The sequence below is a fragment of the Lontra canadensis genome, unplaced genomic scaffold (assembly GCF_010015895.1).
Source record: "Lontra canadensis isolate GAN:19392208 unplaced genomic scaffold, GSC_riverotter_1.0 scaffold32, whole genome shotgun sequence".
Classification (NCBI taxonomy): domain Eukaryota; kingdom Metazoa; phylum Chordata; class Mammalia; order Carnivora; family Mustelidae; genus Lontra; species Lontra canadensis.
The window spans coordinates 889,478-913,935 of record NW_022631026.1 but is presented as its reverse complement, the minus strand read 5'-3'; the positions used below and the strand labels follow the sequence as shown (position 1 = coordinate 913,935).

The following is a 24,458-nucleotide window of genomic DNA, read 5'->3' as shown; positions in this document are numbered from 1 at the left end:
TTATTAAAACTTTTGTCTGCTAATGTCAATAGTTCCTTCTATGTGTAACCAGCTCAGTGTTTGTGACTGCGAAGAAGTAGTGTGTTGAGCTGTTTTAAACGTCCCTCCAAGCGATGGATGCTGGTAACGGTTCGCTCTCCCAGCTCTCATCCAGTCTACCTGCCGAGAACGCGAGTACCAGGCGAGGCCGGTCTGTGCGCTCCCTCCCAGAGGGCCTGGCCACGTGGCCACGTTCCACAGCAGGTTCTAGAGTGTCCACGAGAGGTTCTTTTTTGTTTTTTCTTTTTGGGAGGAAATACCATTGTCCTCCCGTGTGCATCTGCACTGGCCTTGTCGCCATATTCTGATTTGGCCAGGACCAGAACGTGTCAGCCTTTATCCCACCGGCAGGCTCCAGGAACAGTTTACATCCCATGTAAAATTCTCAGTTGGAAATGAGTCCGTCTTTGCTAAAGCGTACGGTGAACGACATGTCGCTGTCGTGAAAGGGGGTTACAAGATGATTCAGACGTTCAGTGAATACACCTTCCCTCTTCAAACTCTCGTCTACGATGTGAAAATTTGAGTGCACCCATCACGTCACTTGTTGCCTTAATAAGCCAAACAAACACACAGCAAACGACCCATCAGACCCAGCGGAAACGGGGACCGACTCGTGAGCAAGTCAGGTGAGCAACGGACAGGAAGTGGAAAAGGACCACAGACATGGGAGGATATCTCAGAGAATGCGTGAGCAGCTTCATAGTAGGGAAGATGCTGGCCTCGTGGACGCTGTAAATTCACACCAGAGTTGTGACGTCATGGCACCGCGTCCTTCCCCGCCAGCAGCGATCCCATAGCAGCACTGGGAGCACAACTTACAATTACTCACAATGTCGCTGTCTCACTGAAGTTTGGAAGGGATGAGCCCTTCATACCAGTGACCTGGCTTCTAGACACTCCCTGTAGGGACAGTCACCCTCGTGGGCACCACTGTGTTTGTCAAGCTGCAGCGCGTGAGCACGGCCTCTGCAGCCCTCGGCCCCCACCAGCTCCCGGACCCGGACCCCTCTGTGAGCTCTGCAGGCCTCAGCTCCCTCTCCTGTATGTCAGGAGCTGGCATGGGCCTTGGAGCGCTGTGGTGAGGCCTCAGTTAACTAAGTGGCATGTGTCACATAGTGAGCATTTAGGCGAGTTAGACACTTTTATGATGCACATTCTGGACTTACTTGTAAGACTGGATTTTGGAAGTAAGTTAGCTGCTCCCCCACAGAAGTCTGATTAAATAAATTCTGTTGTATTTATGCAAAAAAAAAAGATTTTTTAAATGAGGGAGCTTGTATGAACTTAGCCCAACATATTGTGAAACGAAGAATTGCGGGGTGCAAAGCCGAGTGCACGGTGGTGCCAGGAGCAGATTTGAAAGCGTGTTTATACACAGGGGTGTGTTGGTGCATCGAACGTCAGGGGAGGGAGGCACCAGGTCCCACCGAGGAAGGCATGAGCCCTCTTGGGGAGGAAGAACCCTGTCCCATGCGTATTCCTCTTTCAAGCCATCACGTTTCTCTCCACCAAGTGTCCGTGGACAGACTGTGTGTGAGCCGTCCGCAGAACCAGCAAAGTGTCCCTAAGAGATGCCGGACGGCTGAGGCTAGAGGAGCTAACGGGCTCCCACAGGAGTTGGGGGGCTCCACGGAAGATTCCGAGTGGACAGTGGTGTGGGCACGGGGAAAGGGGTGCTGCAGATAATGTCGGTGCCAAACTCAGAGACAGGCAAGTCTCCTGGAAGGAAAACGAGTCCTGGAGATCCTGATAATGCAGTAAGACGTGAGGGTAGTAGGGACACAATATCCGCCAGCAGGAGCAAAGGCACTGTGGCAAGAAAGCGGGCCTTGTCTGGGAAAGGGGCAGTCTGTCTAATTTCCAGTCTGTGCACGGTGCTACTGTATAAGCAGGGGACAGGGGAAGGGGACAGCTGAATTGATTACAACACGTCACCTGCTGTTCTAGGAACAAATGCCAAGCGGTAAGAGCAGGGTGGCGGGGAGGGCCGTCCACATGCTGTGGGTCTCTCCGTCTCACTTTGCTTGTGCTGTTTCAGAGCAGCCGGACGCCGTGGAGGGTGGTCCTGGCCTCATTCACGTCACTTGCAGGCCTGCGCTCCGCCCCTGTGCTGTTCCACGGGGACCTTCCCCTGGCTGCCCGAGGCCACCGCTCGAGCGCTTCTGGGCACAGTCAGTCGCCACCGCGCGGCCCGCCAGCTAGGAGCTGGCCCAGGTGACAGGTGAGGACGCTCTCCCGGGAGATTTACACGCATACTTCTCACCAGTGCGAATGGGAGCTGCTTGCACCAGTCTTACACGCGGGAAGGTGGGGGAGAAACCGTTTTCTTCTCTGCTTTGTTGCTGCCCTTGCTCAAGGCTTGGCTCCTTCCTCCCGTCCGTGGGAAGCTGCTGTATTACCCCGCCTTGCGCTCAAGCCGTGGACACTCTTCATTTACACGGAAATGCACCAGAAACAGGCTTCTAAACTCACGTTTTAAACACCTCCTACTTGTGCCATCGTCTTGCAAGATACCCGATTAGGGCGCCGACCTGGCAGACTCCGTGTGTCAGGTCGACCTGCCCGAGTGTCATTCTGCTCTGCGTAACAGGGTTTGCGTCCGAAATAGAGGCGGGGGAGAGCGCTGGGAACACTGAGTCCTTGTTGTGAACCGAATTATTTTTAAAGTCCCTACGGATACCAATCCTTTGTGAAGGGCTGGCCTGTCCATGAGCGAGGGTAGGGGGAGGACGGCCGGGCTCAGACCGTCCCGTCCTCCAGTGGATTATACGTGGGTCTGTTCATATCTCAAGGCCAGCCTGCGCGCTGGGCTGTGGTCGTCTCTGGAGAACTGAAATCCTGAGCACATGCTTCATTCCACCCTGCGTCCGAGCGAGGGACAGCAGCCGCCCCAGAGTCTGTCGAGTACTTTCTGTCTTTCCGTATCTCGAGCGCGTACCCTCTGCCCCTCCCCCTGTAGTGTGCTCAGAGCCTCAGGTGCCCATGGCTGGGAGTCGGGGGACAGCCGGAGGGGGTCTGACTGTGCACGCGCTTCCGACGCGTTCCCACAATGGCTGATGACAGTTTCCCGCCATAACTTCAGGCCCATGTCTTTCTGGTGGCGCATCACGATTATGGCAGACAGCGGTGTGACTTCGTGTGTAGTGACTTACAGACAGTATGGACGAGAGACGCTATGTGACCCTTGTCTGCGCCTGTGCACGAGTGTGACACCGGGACACGTGAGAACCCGCATCAGGGCCGGACAGAGGCACGCATGTTAGCGGAGAAGACACCGCGGGCCAGGAACTCGAACACTTTGATCAGGAACCAACACTTCAGTTAGTTACATGAACAATGAAGGAAAGGTGCCTTTCTGAGCTTTTTTCTTCATTACTCTGCGTTTTTAGAGAAAAGATCCATTTGATGGGATCAGTGTCTGCTGTGATGACAATTGTGTCTTCCCCTGTCACCAGTCAAATTCTGCCGCGGTTCAATTCTTATATTCCTTTGATTGACTAGAGGTGTTTTTCTCACTTCCCTTACTGCGTGGACAGCTGGAGAGTTCCATTTCCACATCATGTTCCATTTGTCCGGCAGATGGGACGGCGTCATCCTGGTGTTGGGGACACGACCGCAGAACAAAGGTCCTGCCTTCACCTGCAGGCTTACGTTTCAGGACGGTACACTGGGTGAGGAAGGAGGGAGGAGGACGCAGGGGAGTGAAGGAGGCGTGCTGCTGGGATGACCCTGAGCGGGGTGGGGGGGGGCCCTGACCACTGAGGAGCAGGGACAGTCCTTCAGTCATTCAGTGACAAGAACAGGGCAGAGATGTTGTGGGAGCTCAGGTAGCATCATCTAATCCTGTCTTCTTGATTACATAGCAAGTGGGAGCCCAGCGCCCAGGCTCGACGGACACAGACACGTAGGGGAAGCCCACAGAGGCACCTGTGTCGAGAACTGGGCAGATCCCCCAGACCCTCACTTTCCGCCAGTGGTGATGATGGGCAAGAAAATCACAGACTCATGGATCCCCCTGCAAGTTGGCATTAATCAGAGATCATCACTAGAACAGGGTCCCTAAGAAAAGAAACAAGTCTGTGTGACCAAACATGACATATGTAACATTGCACCTTTGAGCACAAAAATTCTTTCATTGGTTCATAAAATGTCATTTGCATCACACGAGTTGTTTTAAATCATTTGCCCTGTAAGTGTTGACCCAGAAAAGCAGCACTGCCATCATGAGCACAAAGTCATGAAACAAACAAAAAGGTGAGGTTGATGTAAGAGACAGGAACAGAGAGAAGCTGCATGGGGGGTTTCCTTCCGCGCACACAGCTGTTCACTGTGCCGTCGCAGCAGAAGCCGGAGGACCTTCCTGTGCTGAGGTCCCGCACACGGCGGTTCCGGTAGCAGGAGCTGGCAGTCGGCAGGACTGGCTACGGGTGGCTCTGGTGAATACGGTCTGGGCTGCACCGTGCAGGTGGGAGGAGCCCTCGCCTTCTTCCCCAGGGATCCGCGGGGGGACACCAGGGACAGTCTCTGCCCGTGGTCAGCAGAGGCAGGTGTCTGCTTTCCCGGCTGCTGTCCTGTACTCCTGCCATGGCGGGGGACACCCCACCTCTGCTCCGAGTGTGCGGGGCCATGTGAATGTTGTCTCGTGTCGGGTCAAGGAAATGTTTGGTCAAAGACTGAGTGTGGGGCACCTGGGTGGCTCAGTGGGTTAAGCCTCTGCCTTCGGCTCAGGTCATGATCTCAGGGTCCTGGGATTGAGCCCGGCATCGGGCTCTCTGCTCAGCGGGGAGCCTGCTTCCTCCTCTCTCCCTGCCTGCCTCTCTGCCTGCTTGTGATCTCTCTCTGTCAAATAAATAAAATCTTTAAAAAAAAGAGAGAGACTGCGAGTGTCTGCAAAACAGGAGGTAACTGCAGCGTGATCGAGTTTACCGTGAACTCCGTTAAGCCGACAGGGCACCGTGCGGCAGGCTGGGTGCAGCGGGGAGCAGAGGGGGCAGCACAGTCTCCTCCCTCAGGGGCTCCCCACGCAGCCGCCCAGCCCACTCGCCCCATGGAGGCCTCTCGTGCTGACCCGGGTGCTCCTGACAAAACCCACGGTGGGCACCGCCACGTTCCGCGTGAGCTTCCGTAATGGCGGCTCCATACCGCGTCACTTACTTCCCACCTTTCTCCAAAGCTTTAACTAAAAAGACCAGCAACAAAATTAATGCAGGAGCAGCGCATCTGTGCAGGCACCGACCGTGTGAAACGCCCGTGGGCTGAAACCGCAGGAGGTGTGCGTTTGCGCAGAAGCATATTTTCGCAGGCCAGCGTCTCTCCGCAGACAGAGCAGGGATAACGGACTCATGACTCACCTGCTCCCCTGTTGTCCCGCGCCGGTGCTCCCAGGCCGCCTGTCCTGAGGCTCGCTTTGTGTGGACGTGCCAGCATCAGAGACCCGCCGACGCCACCGAAACCAGCCCATCCCTCCGTGCTTGGGGGACCTGAAGTTGCTAAAACAAAGGGCAGAGAGAGGCCACCAGACCGCGGAGGAGATGCGTTTGCTTCCCGGCTGCAGATTCCTGTTCTCCCGTACCAGCACCCCACAGAGGATTCCCTCTTAAGGAATTGACAGAAAATAAAAAAATGTCAGTATTTTCCCCAAGTAAGTATCACACCTTTCTAATTCCCTCTGCAAAGAGGCCAAAGGACTCTGTAACAACGCGTCTCAAGCCCCTTCCAGAACTTGAAAATGTGAGCAACAAATTCACTTCCAGTGAATGTCCTGCCTGAGTACCCACAGCTTCGCATCACAGACGCACAGCGCAGCTCGGCGGCCGGGGGACGCCCCAGGCTGCGGCGAAGCTGGCTTTGGCACCAGACAGGCTGACCCAGCATGGGGGGCACGTGGGACCCTGGGGGGCTTCCTGTCTGCTGTTCCTCCGTCCAGCAGCCCCGTCCCACAGTCCAGCTGGCGTTTGTCCCTGCGGATGAGCACTCATGGAGCATCCTTCGTTCCCTCAGGAGCAGGGAGCCCGGTCTTCAGAGGCTGGACAGACAGATAACCGGGCGTGGATCCCCCGTCTCTGAATGTACAGGCAATGCGGAACCAGGATGAAGGCGTAGCACGGGCCTGGTGACACCGACAGGTGTCACTGGCGTCGTCTGCAAACACTGTGGACCGTTCTCCACACAAACATGCCACAGCCTTGTTTCTCTCTCAGGTGTACAACCCCGTCCGCTCACTCTTGCCCTCCTGGCCCATTAGTAACAGTGGCCCTGGCTGGTGCTTCTCAGGCTCCCACACCTGCCATCATCCCGTCACATCCCGAGAGACCGGACACCAGCCGCACAGGGATGTCCGCACTGAGGGGGAGCACGTCAGGGCCCCAGGCCTGCGGAAGCTGGGCTCTGCGCCCCGATGCATCGCGTCTCTCCTTAGAGCATATTAGGCTCCCGCCTGGGGGTCTGGGTCTGACGTTTCCATGGGTGGGGACCCGCACCAAGGTCCCAAGTCCTCTTTGTTCTTCGTCATCCGTCATGCTGCCCCTTAACCTTCCACATCTTTGGCTTTCGTGAGCTCGGTTTCAAACGTCCCGTCTGACGTCCTCTTCATCCCGTAAGCCAGGAAGTGGAGATGACGCTCATTGGGTACTCATGCTGTGCTCTAGACCGAGGCCGCGATGCACGGGGGGAGACTCGGGCATCGCGCTCCGCAGCCCCGTGTGTCACGGGAGCAAATGTGCACCCGGCGCCACGTGCACAGCCAGAAGCCCTTGCTGGCGACCCTCTGTGTGCGGGTTTGTGTTCTCACTGTGGTGACGCCAGGAACAGTGCAGGCATAAGCTGGGGACCTGCACGCTGCCGTGCAGGGTTGGTGGGGGAGGCGGGGAGATGGCCGGCATCACAATACTTGTGGTCATAAAGTCACGTCTGACCCAGATGAGGACAGGTATGCTGAGAGGTAGAGATGGTGACATCTAAGTCCCAGCTCCAAAGCGAGGACAGGGGAGCAAAGCAAGGGCAGGGCAAGTGCTAGAGCTAGAGAAGCCACGAGACCAGCAGCCACCAGGGAGCTAGGATTCAGCCAGGCTGCTGTGTGCTGGGAACGAGGGAGGTGGGCCTGCCCCAGCCTTGCGGGAGGTGCTGGCAGCTGGGCCTTGCTCTGAAGGCTGTGGGAGGCGCTGGAAAACGCGGCAGTGGACCAGCAGCACAGCCATGCACGTGACTGAAGTCCACAGCATGAAATCCCGACCTGAAGACACGGCTGGTGGCGGGAGGGGCGAGAACACCGCACAGGAACACAGACAAGTAAGTAGGGCGCCCGGACAGGAGTGGACGCATGGAGACACGACAGCGGGCGCTGAATCAGGGACGCAGGCAGGTGGCAGGGAGGAAGCAGGAGCGGGGAGGAGTCCAGGGCCTAGCTGCAGCCTTGGTCGGCTGGGGGTCCCGTTCACTGGAGCGGGAAGCGTAGCGGTCACTGCGGAACGTGGGCGGTTTGTTCTACCGAGGACACACGTGAAGTGTCTGCCGTGTAAGCCTGGGTTTAAAGGGCATCTCGGAACTCTGCCCACGGAAGCCAGTTGTAATGGGACAACAGGTCAAACCAAGGGACGTGCTTCCTAGAAGGTGAATCTTAGTGCCAGCAGCTCCAACATTCCCGTGAGAGAGGTGAACACCGAGAAATGTCACTGTTCTGCCGGCAAACATGCTCTTAGTCCCATGGCCCCGTAAGCGCTCCCCGTTGGGGTGATTGTGCAGCGTCCGGGAAGGCCTGACCCTCCTCTTCAGGACCTTCTGATCTGACAAGGAAAACGACAGTCACACAAAATAATCACCGTGTCAGGCGGCGTAGAGCCCGGCTGGGGGCTGGAGGGGACAGAAGGACGTGGCTGACCAACTGATCATTCGTGTCACCCGAGCCCAGTTGTCGCTTGTTCTGGGCAGGTGCGCCGTCACCGTCACGGGAGAATCAGGTGCCCCTGGCCTCAGCAGAGCACTCTGGCCGTGCTCTGCCCCAGGAAGTAGAGGACAGCAGGGGCAGGACCTGGTCGTCTGGGGACGATGCGAACAGAAAACGAGCAAGGGGACACAGAACATGCTTGCAAGTTGCATTAACTGTGTTGTTCACGGAGCAAATACTGAGCAGGAGACGGTGCCAATGGCAGGTGTGTTCTCAGAATGGGGATTTGGAAATGCCTCTCCCAGGGAAGGCAGTTAAGCTGAGGCCCAAGGGGAAGGCATTGGTGCCCAGACAAGTGTGAGGAGAGTGTTTCAGGCGGTAGGACCAGCAGAGACCCTGTGACGGAACTGAGACGAGCTTATGGAACCGAACCAAGACCCCTTCGCTGGAGCTCGGGGCTGCCGGGCAGGTCGGAGAGATCGGAAAGGAAGGAGCTGTGTCATCGGAGAGCCGTAGTCGTCTCACGGAGCCCGACGTCTGAGTGCAATGGGAAACCGCTGACAGGTTTCAAGTACGATGGCGCCAGGAGCGTATTCATGTCTTAAGTCTGGTTCCAAAACAGGTTGTAGATTGGACTCTCGGGCTGTGGTGGCCGTGGGAGGTGGCGTGGTGTGGCCTGACCGCACGGATGAGGGAGAAATGACGTGTGCGGTCTCGTGGAGAGGAAGCCGTAACGATCGCCGACAGCGTGACCGAGAGCAAGGGCGGCTCCGGGTGTCTCATGGACAAGCCAACGGACAGGCTCCCCCAGCCACGTGAAGAAGACTGAGCAGCAACAGACGCTGTGGGTCAAGTTGGGAGTCACCTCGTGGACCCGTGACACTGGGGGACCTGTGGGCGCTGGCCTCACACTCAGTACATCGGAGCATCTGACCTGTGTCGGTAGCGGCACTCTTTTCTGAACGGGTCCCCCCTCGGGGCTCGGAGGACCCTGGAAACCAGGGTGCGAGGATTTAATCCTTCTGTTGCGTTTTTAAAATCAGAGGAATTTAATGCCTTATCGCCAGTTGCGAAGGTATTTCAGTGAGAGCCCAGACTCTCCCCTGCCTGTGCTCCCCGCCTCATTTCTGGGAACGCAGGCCTCCCCTGTCAGCGGCGGCCCTGTCTTACCACCACCCTGTGACTGTGGTCCGAAATGCAAATGGGGCACCGTGGGGAACCACAGCTTCCTCGGGAGAAACGTCTAAAAAGGGACTGTCCAGGGCACAAAATCACCCCACCTGGGACTGTTCTATCACCGTGTCCTTCAAACCAGGCCGAGCTGGGGACAAAAATCCGGGACAGCGAATCCTCTCCTGGGACGGTTTTTCTGGGAGTATCTCCCACCGTGCCTTGTCACTACTAGAATACAATGAGAAACACAATTGCTTTTGCAAGGTGCAAACCTAGAATTTATTTAAAAATGCTAATTCCTGTTGTCTTCAGTATTGAAACCTGAGGTTCTTTTCCTCTTGATGTCTAAGTGCCTTTGAGGCAGGAGCACCGTGGACAGACCGATGTGGAGCCCGGGGTCCCAGGCCCCAGGTGGAGCCCCGCAGAAGGGCTGCCTGCCAGCACGCCGTCCGGCTGCCAGGCCTGGGACCGTGGGGAGTGCGCTCTGTGTCCCGCATGCTAGGGTTTTCCCAGCAGTTCTGAAACAGGTGATCGAGGGACCCATCTTGTCTCCGGTCTGGGGTGTCTCTCCCAGACACTTTGCTTCCTGATGATCGCTGCTCCGGCGCAGTGTTGGGGCTACTCTGAGGTCATGGGGACACGGGCCATCCTAAGGGGCCAAGGTGTCCTAGGGCTCGGTGATGTCGACAGGCCAAATCTCTAAAGTTATGGAAAAATGAATGTTCATTTCTAAAGGTAAAGGGTTGTTTTGTTGGAACTTAGTGGATGTGTTGTTTATTAGAGCTGCTGGGAAAAGGTAGATAATTTAAGACCTGAAGTCATACAAATACTTAATACATACTCGAAATGTTTATGAAATAACGGTGTCTTCACAACGTGAGATACTAGGAACTAATGCTTTTACCAGCACGTAATGTGGACCTAATGTGATTTCATTTCGAAAAGTGAAAACCAGTTTAGACCACGCAGGCCTGTGCACTGACTGCAGCGGTCCTCCTGACTGGAGGTCAAAACGCAGATGCCGCGAAGGTCCGTCAGACAGAGACTGAAGTGGAACAGCAGTCCCACGCTACGTCCGGGGAGACTTTCCAAATTAACAGAACTCGACCTCCGCACGCTCCGGAGCAGTCTGCGTCTGCCGGCCCTGCCTAGCTTCTGAGTATCTCCGTTCAGCCTCACGCATGCAGTCCCGAGGAAGCGAAACCCACGTGTCCCCAAGACCTGCGCTGCCGAAAGCTGTAGTGAAGTCAGCGGCCTTCCCTGACCCGTTTGCGCATCTTCAGCATCTACAAGAGCGGCCGGCGCGTGCAGGCGATCGGTGTGTGTTTACGCAGTAAAACGGTACCCGGGTCAGGGAGTGGGAGGACGAGGGGGAAGACCGACAGCTCCGCCCCCGAAACACACAGCCGGTACCTGAAATACGCGGAGCCGGGCACTCGCCGACTGTCGGACGCGGCGCGGAGGGACGGTGGTTTGCGCTCTGAGCCACTGTCTTAAGAGGAAAGACATGACGGACTCCAGTGACGAATATGCAAATAAGCGTGGACGTTAGCTCGAGCAGTCTAGTCCGGCAGGGGCGTGCGCTTACGTTCTTGCCCTCCGAGACATACACGTACGCGCTTGGTCGAAACAGCGGCGCACCAGCAGCGACAGATGTCCGCAGGTTCTTTGGTGAGCCGTGTTGACGGCCGTGTTGGGCTTCTTTTCAGGGAAACGGGACCTGCATTGTTTCAGGCCTAAAAACACAATTCTGGTTTAGCTCAGACCACGCGTGGAGAGCTCTTCCAGTGAGGCTTTCACGTGTGCGTGCACAGGGGGTGTGTGGGCGCGGGCGCGTGCGGACGCAGGCCCGTGTGTCCGTGGGCAACGGGAAGGTGCTCGTCATTGGAGCCCGAAGCAGGAGGGCTGCCGTGTGTGACAGCGCATCAGTAGCGCTGACCTTTCTCGGGCGTCTTCACCAGAGTCCTTCACTCCGAGCTGTTGACCACCTGGAAGCTTCTGAAACTCTAGAACATTGGTTGGAAAGAGCCTGAAGGCGCACCCATTCTAGTGCTCCGTCTTACGGATAAGAAACCGAAGCTCCTGGAGGCTGGTTCAAAACCCGTCGATCACCCTTCCGACTCGGCCCTTCCTGACGCCTCAACCGCCGGTTTCCGGCTTGGCCGCCCCGTCCGTGCCCCTTCAACACGGGGTAGTGGGCGGTTTGTTCCGGGCTCTCACATGAGACTGTGGAATCCTGGAACATTTAAGGGCTTTTTCCTCTGTCCTCGCGGCTGGCCTGGCGCTGCGTTCACGGGGAATCCCGGTAAAGACCATGGCACCAAGGAAAGAAGTTTTCCTTAACAAAGTCAAGCTCAGAAGCCTTGTCTCCCGACAAAGTCTAATCTTCATGGGACAAGAGCAACGTTCCTGCCATGAAACTCGCTCTTCTCACATACAGCAGTGAGTCTTGAATTAAAAACCAGTTCTCCTAGTACAGAACGGGGTGAAACCTGCCACTTCTGGGTGCTGCCAGACCGGCCCTTCCTCCTGCTCCCCGCATCTGCACGCACTCCGAGCCTCCCCTCTGTCTGCAGCCCCGGCCTCAGAAGCTTTGACCTACAGAGTCATTTCCGTTCTGCCCCAGGACTTTCCTTCCCTCTGCAGAGGCCTGAGGCCCACCATCCCTTCCGGCCCCTGCTCCCTCAGCCCAGAGCCTCTGCGGGGTCTGAGGCTCACTCGCCCGACGGAGCCAACCGTGCGCCAGGCTCCCCGCTGTGCCGGTCCCGGTCAGTGGCGCTGGGAGAGTAAGCTGTGTGTGCCCCCGACGAGGACGGCGAGACGCAGACAGGCCAGACGCTCGTTGGCTGGCGTTGCGATGTATTATTGGGAAGTATTTTCTTACGTAACCCGGGACTATGCCCCCAGATGTGACAGAAGGTCAGTTCTACAAGATGACGAGCTTGGCGACAGGCGTCATCCGCACGGAACCGATGGCTCCTCTCTTACGGGCTTTGGTCTTCACAGCTGCTCTCTAGAGCCGAAAGCATCTAAATTAGTCATCTCAGTGACCACGTGTCCAGAAGCTTCTCCATAGGAGGCCTCTGGGCATTGGCACCATTTCTAACCCTGACCGTGGTGCACAGGGTGGTCTTACCCTCCCCATTTACCAGCTGAGGCAGGAAGTCACACAGAGGTGCCCTAACTGGGTCCCCATCACACCGCTTACAGAAAGGGGCCCTGCATGGGTGAGCTTGGACCCTTGGCTGGTTTTGCCACCTTGAGCTGACCGCAGAGGGTGTTGGCTGGTTATTATTTTGTGTTTTCCTGTAGATTACATTATTTCTTCATTTGCACTTCTAATGTAGTAATATAATCAGCTCAATTTTTAAAGGTCCTCTTTGTTACATAATCTTGATGATGCCATTTTACAAGTGGCTGGTTTCAGAGAAGTCGTGGGCGTGTCCTCCCTCGTCACGTGTTTCCGTACTTTGCCCCAGCCTTCCCTTCAGGTGACCTTCTGGTCACTTACTCATCACCATCTGGAACCGCCCAACAGGTGTGTGAGTCCCGGGTACGTTTAAACCTCTTTAGGCTACAACAAAGACGATGTGTGTGTCCAGTGCTGCTAAGCTGAACGGAGTGATAGCACAGCCGTCTCATCTCCCGCTGGGGCTGGCTGTCCACGCGGCTCCGCTCTGCCTGCCCAGCCTCCGAGTCTCCGGACGCAGGCGGACGCCTGCCTGCCCCACGCAGGGGCTTTCCCTCGTGCGGAGGTGCACGCCCATGAGCCGTCCCGGATGGGCTTGGAGATTTTACTCCCGTGCAGTCTCCTTGCGCACCCCCTTGTAGCTCCAGCTCCTTTCCTGGAGCCAGTGAGGGGAGCTGGCCTCCGTGATGGCAGAGACGTGCCGTGCTTCTCCGTCTCCCTCTGGCTCTTTGTTCTCTCTGCTGTGCTGTCGTGACCTGAGCACTCATACTCTGTGAAAACCACTTCGTGCTCCCAGAATGGAGGATGACTCTGCCGTTCCCAAGGTGAGGGGAGCCGGTTCCCAAAAACTCCCGGCTGCTGGTGTTGAAGGGGTGACCAGCAGTGGGGCTAGGACGCCATTTAGGAAAACCATGAGGATGCCGTGAGCAGGGGCGGTCAACGCCACATCCTCCCCAGAGCAGCCATGGCACTGGGTGCTACCCGCGAAGACCCAGAGGCCCCTTTACCTCTGGGCCTCAGAAGCCAGGCGGTGGCTGGCGGGGCTCATCAGCAGAGGCCCCCCCATGGCCCTGGCACAGGGAGAGAAAACCAACCTCCAGGACCAGCCCCAGGAAGCCTGAGCCCTGAGAAGGGCACTGAGCTTTCCAGTGGGTGCTGCAGCGTCCAGGTTGGGACCCTCGGGCTTCCCTAAGAGGCTCTCAGCCCCTCGCCTCCATCAGCTGCCCAGTCACCAGCCCCGTGCCACATTCTCTGAGCCTCCTCCCCACCCTTCTAGTGCCGGCAGGCCCTGCAGACGCCCACCAGACCCTCCTCAGACCCTTGTCGGGACAGCAGCGGAGACACGTGTGACCTAACGTCCTCCCAGCGGAGCCTCCGCACATGTTCATTCAGACTGGCAGGGAACGTGTCCGGGGGACGGTGAGACCCAGGCCACAATTCCGTTGCAGTGACAAGGCTGGAGAGCCCACCGTAGGCCCCTAGCTCGGAGCACAGCTCGTCATGGAGCCAGGAAGGGTTTCTTCAACCCGAGCAGGGCTGTGAGGGCGCGGGCTGCGTGCTGGCTGCTGAGGGAAAGGCTCCGTCTGGTTTTCGGCTTCCGGCCGAGGCTCTGCCTGTCTTCTTCCTAATCAGGCATGTAATTGATTGTTTTAGATTTTTGTTTTGCTTCACGAGTCTTGTTCTGAATATTGGGTTTGAATATAACTGCCGTAGGTCACACTGTCTTTTTAAAAAATTCATCCAGTATGCAGGTTTGGGAGCTGAGGGTGACAAGCATGTTCCATGCAAATGTATGTAAATGCATGCTAATTCCCCCGGAAGCGCCTGGTGAGTGTAGAAGCTGTCCCGTCCTCCAGGTTAGGGCACCAGGAGCCCGCCTTCCCTGCACCGCAGGACAGCTGGTGCGTATTTATTTCTCTGTTGAAACAACAAGAGAGCTTTTCTCAAAAAAGCTCAAAATTCCCCCAGACTGTTCCGGTTGATGAGGAAAACCACATTGGTGATCTTCCACGTTATCTGTGTCCTTTTTATATCAAAACCAGCCTGGGTGTTTCTTACTCGTGCTGGTTTTTAAGGAAATACTGCTGTGCACGTTCCTGCGTGAAGCACTTTGCTGGGGAAACAAAAGGCAGCCGTGGGCCTGGGGTCTCACGGTGTGGGAAGCAGGTGGGTCCTCGGATGGGGAGGGCGATGTGGGACTCCGTGAACAAGTGAGCGTCACCCGCGGGGACCCCGCCCGCCACCCCACCTCCCGGAGGCTTCTGAGCTTGCGCCATCTATGGAAAGTGTCGGTTTCCGTAGATTTTAAAAGTGAAAAATTCCCCTAGTGGAAAACCACTGAGTTCCCCGGGACGGCCGCCGCAGAGGCAGTCGCGGCCGAAGCCGGTGAGGGAGCCGGCGGCGCGTACACGGGCCCAACTCAGCAGCACGAGTGGGAACAGGAAGTGGGAACGGGAAGACTGAAGAGCTCCGGTCCCAGCGGCGGAGATCGGGCGGGGGAAGCGCAGGGCTGAGGGCGACTTCCTGCAAGGAGAGGTGGGGACACAGTGCTGGTGGGGGGCCACGGCCCAAAGTGGGGGTCCCAGGGGCTCGGCCGGCAGGAAGAGCCCGCGCCTGGGGCATGGCCAGGTGTCTGGGCGAGGAAAGGGGGCAGGTGCCTGGAATTCGGGAGAGTTGCTAACAGAAGGCCGGCCTCGGGGTTAAGCTGCATCGTTGAGGCAGAGATACAGGGAGCGTTAAGCGGTGCTGAGACCTGCCAAGGCCCAGGCCAGAGTCACGCTGGCATTTGGGGGCCCGGACAGCGGTCTGAGAGTCAGGAGGAGATGGGGCCGGCCGCAGGAGGAGGGGCTCACAGGGGCCGCGAGGGGCCCCGCGCCGCGTCGCCGACGGGATCTGGAGGACGGCGTCTGAAGAGAGGGCAGGGAGCAGACACCGTAGTTAACTTTTAGCTGACAGTCAGGACGAAACACCTCAGACGTGTGCGAAACCCGCATGTGCTTTGAGGGAAGTATTTCGACGTAAAATATCTCCTCAGGAGAGAGTCCACGTTCTCCAGCGAGAAGGAGAGCAAGTGGGCAAGAGCTCCCGAACGTTCCTTTGCTTCGAGGGACTTGAAAACCAGGGGCCTCCTGTCTGATCCAGTCTGCTCTGTGTTGTGCTCGAGGAAGGTCTGCCCCTGGGAAGTGCACTCCTTACTGACTTTACTGCCTGTGGCGGAAACCGTGCCGGACTTCGTCCTCCAGATGGAGCAGGAAGTTGTCGGAGCCCTGGAGAAGGAGGCCCGTCCTCACGGGCCGGCCTGCGTCGGTGCCGTCGCACCAGCTCCTTGGTACTCGTGGCACCGGAGACGGAGCAGGAGGCGGCCACAGGCCTGGCCCTCACCAGATCGGGGAGCTGGAGAGCACCGGACTGGCCTCTGCTGGGACCCGCCCTTCAGCACCCTGGGGTGGGGGGGGGTGAGCAGCACCATCTGCTTGCTGAGCTGCTGAGACACGGGACAGACCGTCCGCACAGGATCTAGAGGGAGTCGGACCGAGCCCCGGACACTCCCAGCAGCATCCAGAGGGCCTGAGCTGAGATCCCCGCTCTCGTCCCACAGTCGCTGTGTGCACAGCCAGGAAGTTCATGGACCCGCTTGGGAGGGGGGCTGAGCTTCCCGCTAAGCGTGGCAGCTGGTGTCCACGGCCTGGAGCCCCCCGAGCCCCCAGCCCAGGCCACAGAAACACCTGGGACCACCTGTCCGTGGCCTGCAGGCGCCCCCTTCTCCGCCATCGCCTCTCCCAGCCCCGGGGCTGGCACCTTGTCCCCCCACCTTGGGCACTGGTTTCGCTTTCTGTTCTACTTACACGTGACCACGACTAGAATCCGTGCTCACTGCCTCGGCCCTTCCCTCAGATACTCAAGGACTTACCACGGAGGTCACAGCGCCCGAGGACTGCCTGACCTAGCTCCCTTGGCTCCAGCTGCGGCAGCCCATGCTCCCCTCCGGGTGGCAAGGAAGGCTAGTCACCAGTCACCGCTCCCCTCCCGTTTTTCCAGACAACTGGACAGTGAGTTTCTCTTCCCATCTGAAGAGAAAAGGGCAGCTTGACATTTGCCTAAAATGGCCCTGGGCTTGGAAGGCTGAAGCTGGGGGCGGGTCTCACCTGCTGCATGGGGCCATGACTTTGACCTTCAGTACCACGAAGAGCCCTCAGAAGAGGCCGTCATGGCTCCAAGACGAGCTCCAGCAGTGCAGCGAGGAGGACGCCGGGTGGTGGTGGCGGCGGCGGTGTGCCCTTCCTTCCCAGCCCAGGTCCAGGAGACTCTGACAGGGGACAGATGGTGGGGGGGTTGCGGGTTTTCTGGGGCTGCGGGACGCCTTCCACAGCAGACACTCCCAGGCCCTCAGTCTGCAGGACGGAAGCCCATGTTCAAGGCCCCATTGTGGAAGGACTGAGTCCTTCTGGGGCCGTCATGGGGATTCTGCTCCAGCCTCTCTCTGGCTTCTGGGGTTGGCTGTTGACCTTCCGTATCCCAGGCATGTGGATGTGTCACCAGTCTCTGAATAACAGTCACAAAGCATCCCCCGCACCTGTGCGTCCGTATCCAAATCTCTTCTTTTGCGAGAATACCGGTAACACTGGCCGGAGGCCCACCCCGTTATGTGTGGCTGCGTCGGAGCTTACTGTGTCTGCATGACCCTGTGCCCAGATAAGGTCGCATTCTGAATTCCTGGCGCTTAGGACTTGCACACACGAATTTTTGAGACACAATTCACCCCATTACAATTAGGCTTGGTGAAAGCCGGCACTTACAGGAGTGTTGGTAATGCCGCCCGGTCGTGCAGGACACGGGTCCGCCGTGGTGGTGACCACAGAAGTGGTTCTTTTCTGCATGCGGTGGACACAGTTGCCCGGTCCAGAGTCCCATCAGGGAACCCGTATGGGAAGGACTTGGGATGCAGCAACCCGTGTGTGTGTTGTCAGGTCTCAGTGGCAACAACCCTTTATGACGAACCGTCCGTCACTTCGGTCCCACGTGGGTGAGTGATCTTTTCGTCACATTTAACCAACATGGCCGTGTCAGGCCTGCGGGCTGAAGAATGGTATGTTCGGATGGATAAATAAGGACGATGGTTGACCTTATACATCAACATGCTGTACATCGCTCCGACCCCAGAGAAGTTCTGACAGATTCACAAGAGGAAGAGAAAGACTCCGTCGTGTTCCATCGTCTTAGACCTCGTCAAATTGGTGACTCTTTTTATTTAAAAACCATTCAAAATCCCTGCTCTGGACTCTGAATCTGACAAAGAGAAACTACTACCCCATCCAACGAAGTGCATTTAAATTGATACGAGACGTTATTCGGCAGCTGGGAGCTTCCCCGCCCGTCCAACCACTCCACAGCCGCTGTGCTCCCTGGGCGGACGGGGCTCTTGCCTGTTTGCAGACTAGAAGGATCCCATTCCGCCCAGGACTTGGAGGGAATGCTACGTGTCACCAGGAGACTGTGCTGAGGGCTCCCGTGGCGCAATGGGGCCTGTGCACCAGCGTTCTGAGTTCCAGGCAGCGATCCCGGCCACGGTGCATTGGTGCAGCCTGGGGTCTGCTGTGGGGCTCACGTGTCCACACTTGGGTTTGTGCGCCTAGACCCGGAGCGTCTCCGCATCTGAGACTCACCGAACTGGTCCTCCCTCTGCACAGATGTGGGGTCTCGGGCCCGGTGGATCTCCACATGCCTACAGTTCAGTACGTGTCCCTGTCCTCCAAGCACCTCGGTCTCTACAAGGTCTTGGGCAGGGAGCACCATGGTGCCCTCACTCCTGCTCTCTGGTTTCTAGGCAGTATATACAACTGGGCTTGAGGGGCTGTTATCAATGATTTGGATGCTGTGCCCCCACCACGCAAAGCCCTTAGAAAACCTAACTGTCTCAGAATAAAACCGAGAGCTCCTTCTGTGACAGTGAGACCCTGTGACGCTCTTTCCCTGGCCTGTGTGTGTCCCTTTACCTAAACCTCTGTCTCCGCCTGGGCCTGTGCACTTGCTGCTTCCTTGGTCTGGAAAAGCCCTCGCTGCTTCTCACTCAGCCGTGTCTCCTTCTCCCGGTGGGAACCCGAGTGTCCCCACTTTGGGGGAGCCCCTCCCATGCCGCCCAGGTCCCACGGCCACGTCTGTCTTCAGTGCTCACCCCTGGCTCCGTTTGTCTGTCTTCCCTCACCCTCTGTCCATCCCGGTCCCCGTGTCAGTCTGGCAGAGGCAGGGCCGCACATGGGGTTCTCTGCGGGAGGAATCTCCGTCTGGAAGTACCGCTGCTCTGGGGCCGCTGTGGACCCCGGACCCGCAGTCCCTGGTCCGCTCCCACTGCTCGACCGTCACAAGTCAGCCTGAGCAGCTGGTGGCTTGGCAGGACTTAGGAGGAAGACCTGGAGGAAGCTCTGTCCCTTGGAGCAGGAAAGGCCCTTCTGGATGCAGCACAGAGTCGAGACTTTGCAAGACCGGCCCGAGGAGGAGAGCCTCTCCCGTCCGGCCCGCGGTTCGTAGGCAGGGCCGAGAGACCAGAGACAGGCTGGGGAGGTCTGCTGTGTGTGCGCAGGGGGAGGGCAGGTCCTTGCAGAAGGCAGAATCCAGGAGGGAAAGGATGCAGTCGGTGAATCAGAGAAGAGAGAATGCAGAATGTCAGACGCAGGGACTATAAGACACAAATGTCCCCTCAAAGGACGTTTGATGAGAGCAGACACTGGCGTCCCTGTTGGGAAAACACGCACGGTCACACGTTTAGTGACTAACTGCTGAGGCCACTTCGAAGGGTGCCGGGATTTGCTACGTTGCCGATGCCGGAAAATACAAGCACGTGTGCGTGAGGGGGAGACACACACGAGTGTGCAGCAGAGCGCACTTGCCTCGTGAGAGCAGGGAGCAGGCGGCACTCACGCCACGCGGCGGGGTGGCTCTGTAAGTCACGCGCCGTGTCATGGACGATGACCCACCACAGATCTGACCTTCAGCTCCCTGCATGGAAATGCTTCCAGCTTTCGTGGAGCAAAAACATCTTGTAGAGTGTGTAAACTCTGATCGCGCTTACGCTTGGAAATGAAGTAATTCTGTCTCCACACCTGGGGCGGAGCGGCGGGGCGCGTGCTTGCGTGAGTGCGTGCATGGGCGCTCCCCGCTGAGCATCACCGCAACAGCCCGGACAAACCCGCCGGCAAGGACGCTGGCCTCCAAGGAGGGAGGGGCAGGAGCTCCCGTCCCCAGGTGCTTGGGTGTGACCCGCGACGCCTGAGTGCTCTGAGAATGTATTTGCGTCTCATCTTACAGCAGAAGCCAGGGGCCAGGACCCTTGGGCTTGGAGACCAAACCTATTCCCTTGTCTGCGTGACCTGGGGCACCGTCCTTGGCCTTGCCTAAGTTCCCCAAGTTAGTTCCTTTGTGTGAGAAATGCAGATAATGAAGTCAGCGTCTGACACTGGATTCGAACCCACACTTTGCACCTGTCTCACCTACAAATCGGCGGCTCCGCCCAGGGCTAGCCACCACCCCTAAGCCAGTGTGGACAGCTTGAAAGCAGGCCCACCCAGGAGGCGTCCTCTGTCCGGAACCCAGACTCCTCCCTTGCCCTCACCACTGATAGGGTAGGAGTGTGGCGCGATGGTAGAGGAGTTGGAGCGAAAACATACGTGTTCTGAGGGTCCCACCATCGCCAGCTTGTCGACATTTGGATTCCTCTTCCTGCGCGTGTCCGTGTCCGCTGTGGTTTGCGGCTGTCAGCATAGTCTCCTGGCAGTTTGACGACCCAATATTTGTCTTCAAAGTACATCGCAAGCACTTGAAGCCCTGGCACGAAGTCTTCCTAGCGACTGTATCCCTGGGGAACCAAGGCTGCTGCTCAACCCTGTCGCTCCCCGCAACCACCAGCGGGCAGGGAGTACGGTCCCCTCGCTAGAAACGGAGCCGGGGACTCCGAGTGGCCGGGCGTCCGACAGGGCCTGGCCGGCAGGTGATCGGGCCAGAGCTCGCCTCCGCTGGTGGCAACCACAAGTGGACAAGTTCTGAGTCACGTGTCCGCTGCTGCTGTGGGCCGTGTGGCTGGTTCTCCATCTTCCAGCCTCCGGCCAAGCTCAGCAGGTGGGGCACGAGGGCCCGGCTGTGCCACAGCCCTCCCCACGCAGTGGGAAGGTGGAGGCAGGCCACCTAAAGGCGATCGGGGGGAGTTCGCGGAGCCCAGCGATGTCCCTTCTTGTTCCTGTGACACCAGCTCCCGCGAAGCCCCTGGTGACCGGCCTCTGCTCCCTGCTGCTCCAAGCGAGGGCGGCACAGCTATAGCTGGTCCTTTGGATTCAAGTATTAGCGAGGTTTTAGTATCACCTCCTTTAAGCTGTAATTCAAACAGATAGATGCTTTTTAATTGCCATCTGTGTGGTGAGCTCCACAGTAAGAAAATGAGGGTCTGCTTTAATTAGAGCTGCCCCGGCTGACCTATGTCAGAGCCCCGCGGCTGGGACGGCGAGCCACGGACTCAGGCGCGGGGGGTGCAGGACGGTTCCGTGTGAACAGATACAGACGCGCACGTAGCTAGAGCAGGGTCTCTGCGTGCGCACACGGGACGCAGCCGCGCACGCGTGTGGCTCTACGTTAGCAGGTCAGCTGATCTCCTTGATCACGAAGACTCTTCCTTTGATTGTCTTTTGAAGTCTGCCTCCCCCCGTGTTGCCCTGATTCCCCTGATTCCCCTGAAAGCTGCCTCACCCTCCAGCAGCGCGGAGGGCAGGGCTACAGGAGCGTGGGATTCCCGGGGTTTCTAGAGGGAACGTGGTGGTGACCTGGCACCTGCAGGGACTCCGGGGTCGGAGTCCCCAGAGCCTGGGCTGGGCTGGAAGGGTGGGACCAGGCGCTTCCCCTCACCCACCCCACCCTGCCATTGCCCCGTTGCCCTGTGACCGCTGCGTGCCCTCCCCAGTGAGGCCCTTCCCTTTGCCCCGCTGCACCCAACCTAGAAGCAGGAATGCCAGAGAATTCCTCTCTTCCCCTCCCTCGTCCTCTCTCTCTGTCTCCTTCTCTCTTTCCCTCCCTTCTCCCTCCCTCCTGATCCTCCTCCCTCTCTTCCTTCCTCTTCTCTCTCCTGCTTCTCTCCCCACTTTCCTCCCTCCCTCCCTCTTCCTCCTTCCTCCCCTTCCTCCTTCTCCCACCCCACCGTCAGTCGTCAGTCGGTTCTAACTCCGGCTAACTCCGGCCCCTCGGACGCCGTGGTCGCAGCGGCTCAGCGGTGAGACCTGGTCTCTAACTTGTCATGAACACAAGTAATCACGAAAACAAACTGGAACGGCTAACTGTGATAAAACCTAATTTGGGCACATAAACTAGCATTCTTCAAGTTGCAATTGAAAACCCAAAGACAAATTTGAAGAGTTCTCCCAGAAGATACGGAAAACAGAAGAAAAGATGAGAACAGATACAGAAGCGGAGATGGATGGTGGGTGAATGCGGACGAGACAAATGCGTTTGGGAGAAACCCTCCCCTCCCCCACCAAGAAAGCAGCAAAGAAAGAAAGAAAGAGAGAAGTTAACCAGGAGGGTAGCAAGTTCTTGGGTCAGCAGGCTGCGGGCCGTGTGGACATTCCGAGCACTGACAGCGCCCCTGCACACCTCTGGGGGTAGCGGCTGTGTGGCCTCTGGGCCTCCGTGGTCTTGGGGACATGACCTCCCTCAGAAGACGTGCCCAGCAGTGAAGGGCGTTTCCCAGGGGAGCCTCGTGCAGGGCCTGGCTGGGGCTGGGCATCAACAGACCAGGGGGATGATCCAGCGGGGACTGTCCCTGCTGCCCTCAGGCCTCCTGGGCGGTCAGGTGGCGCCCTGTGGCCCCGCGGTGAGCAGTGAACACTTGGGTCAATGCACTTGTTTCCTTTCTAGCCCTCCACTCCGACACTGTGAATGCACATTTTTCTAGAGCAAATGAACAGAAGTAAATTAGGTCTGAGACCTTGATTTCCTGAGATAAATTTCCTAGAGGAAACGTCTGCCAGTGACTTTGTTAAAATAAAACAAAACCCAAACAAACAAACAAACAAACAGGTTCTAAGAGGAGGGAGGGACTCCAGTGCCAAATCCTGGCTGCTCGCCCCAGGGCCGGGCACGGAGGGCAGGCTGGGCCCCCCGCGAACTCTGTCCTGCGCCCAGGAAGCCGCCTCCTGGCTGGGTCATGGGGCGATTCTGCTTTCCTGCGGACGGTCGGGCGATCGCTCCTCCCCAGCTCCATTCCTGTTCTCCCATCTCTCCCCTTTGTTCTTGAAAGGACGGCGTCCAAGGTGGTTTCCTTGTGGACAAAACCCGGCACCCGCAGACGCAGCTGCTTCCGGCTTGTGTGACGGGGCAGCAAGCAGGAGCCTCACGCTCAGCTTCGCTGACGTTGAGAATGTGGGCCAAGCCGGATTTGGAGTCTGCTTGCTGCTCATTAGTATGTAATTTAATTGTTGAATTTTTAAATATTATGAGATACTTAAATGAGTATTTCCTCATAGTATTACAATGTTCAGTTGAATATTAGCTGTTTGCAAAATGCTTCTTTCAAAACTATGATTTAATAAAAGAATTTATTTTAAAAAGCCAATCAGCCTGTGTCGCAGTGTGAAACTCGAACATGTTGTCAATGCATTGTTTTTTTGTTTTGTTTTGTTTTGTTTGTTTTACGAGCTAAGTATTTTTATTAAACCCATTCTATCCATGATATGGGTGGGGCGCAGAGAAGTAAATCCCTTGCTGAAGGTCACACAGCTACGCAGTAGTAGTGCTGACGTCTGAATCTTAACGGCACGGTGTCCATCTCATAACTACTGGGCTCTTTATTCATAGAAAGGGAGCATAAAAAAGCAAAAGACAAACTCCAAAATCTCATTATAGCAAGTAATTTCAACTATTTTCTCCTCATTAAGACTCTGACTGCTGGTCATTACCAGAAAGACAGTAGGAGAAAAGACCTAGATGACAACGCTACATCATCAATGCATTGTTTTAATTTGCGTTTCAGTAGATTTTGTTGTGCTGTCCTCAGTCATTGGGGTTTCTCTTTTTATTTTTTGAGTACATTTCATGATGATCATGGGGTTTCTACTTTACCCAGACACATTGGTTTTTCTTTTCTTCTCCGTACACAAAATGAATTACATTTTCGCACATTTAAGATGCGACTACGTCGATCCTAATTTCTCTCTACCGTTTCTTTCATTTTTCCTTGAATTCGTGTGGGACCATCGTACTCGTCTTGCGTTACACTGACTCACTTCAGCCCAGCAGGACACAAGAGCACAACCTCTGTGGATGCTGGTCACATTAATGAAGGGCGTTCACGTTAGGAGGCAGATTCTCCGCATCCAGCTTTCTCGCTGTTCACAGCATCGTGGTCAGAAACGAGAACCTGGAGCTCGGAAACGTTGCGCAGGCACATAAGAAAGCGTGATGGTGGATGTAGTGATGGGGGCATTTACGGAGCTCTCCCGGCGTGCCAGGTCCCTTCTGTGTATCATCCAGGTTAGAGACGGAAAAACGCCGGGAAACAGCGAGCTCAGGTCATGAGGTGGTAACTGGGAAATGATTCAGCAACCCAGGTCCGCCTGGTTTCAGATCTGGTACCACAAAACATTGGATAGGTTGGTTGAGTCACTTGTATAACCCAATTAGTCCCGGAGACTCGGGGCACACGGCAGTGAGGACGTGCTCTTTCTTGTTCCCAGCTTTCCTCCTTCCTTCTCCCTCCCTCCTTCTTTCCTTCCCTCCTTCCCTTTCTCACTCCTGCCTTCCTTTTTTCTTTTGTCATTTGAATCAACAAACCAGAAGTGACCAGTAGAAGCAGGTGGGATTGTCCCTGCTCCGGAAGGAAGGAAGGAAGGGTGCCCATTCCGGGGCTTGTGGTGCCCATTCGGGGGCTTGTGCCGTAAGACTGAGGGCGAGCTCGTAGGAACGTTTGAGGGAAATTACTAAACCCCAAGGAGGAGGTAGGGAGAAGTTCTCCTGGGTTTTTGTTTGTTTTAATAAAAGTTCTCCTGTTTTAAGTGGCAATGTTGAAGAAGACAACTTCGTCCTCTTTCTGGGAACTGATGATTTTAAATCTTCTGTGGTCTCTGCCGTTGTGGTCTTGGCAGACACACGTGTTCAAACAGTCACTCACGGCCTGTGTGGGTGACGTCATTCCTTGAG

The 24,458-nt window shown here is 56.8% G+C and overlaps 1 protein-coding gene across 8 annotated transcripts in view; it reads left to right on the top strand.

Annotated features, from left to right (window-relative positions):
• The window catches only part of MYT1L (myelin transcription factor 1 like), a 172,509-nt gene that overhangs the window by 6,896 nt on the left and 141,155 nt on the right, over positions 1 to 24,458 (top strand). The window lies entirely within an intron of this gene.